Raw genomic sequence first — 507 nt, 5'->3', positions numbered from 1 at the left:
TCTCTGGTAGTGTGGGGTCATGATTTGGTGACTCACAGTTGGGTGAGATGATGGGGGGGACCCTCCATGGCTCCTGCATCCCTACGGCTCCAGCTGCTCCTGGAGCAGGGATGATGCTCCTGGTCTCAGCTGTGTTGGAGGTTGAGCGCTGGGGACATGGTCTTAGTGGAGGTGGGAATTCTGGGTGTTGGGACATGGTGGGGCTGTGGGATGAGCACCGGGAGTGGGGATGTCCCATCCTGGGTATCCTCACGGATGGGCTCTGGGAGAGCTCCCAAAGGGACCTCAGGGTGGGGAGAGGCACCAAGGGGGGGGTCCTTCACCCCTTGTTTTCCATAGGGAATCCCATCCTTCCCAGAGGGATAACACGACCGCATCCACCTCCCCCCCCCTTTTCCCATTAAATCCCCATTGGGAATGTCCCAGAATTCCCATTTTTCCCCTTATGACTGCACACAGGGAGCCCCACTTTTTTCCTATGGAGGCAGCGTGGCCGACCGGGTTAAG

This window comes from Nestor notabilis, unplaced genomic scaffold (genome assembly GCF_000696875.1).
Source record: "Nestor notabilis isolate BGI_N333 unplaced genomic scaffold, ASM69687v1 scaffold17856, whole genome shotgun sequence".
Lineage (NCBI taxonomy): Eukaryota > Metazoa > Chordata > Aves > Psittaciformes > Psittacidae > Nestor > Nestor notabilis.
The sequence above is the reverse complement of the archived record's forward strand: the minus strand, read 5'-3'. Positions refer to the sequence as shown.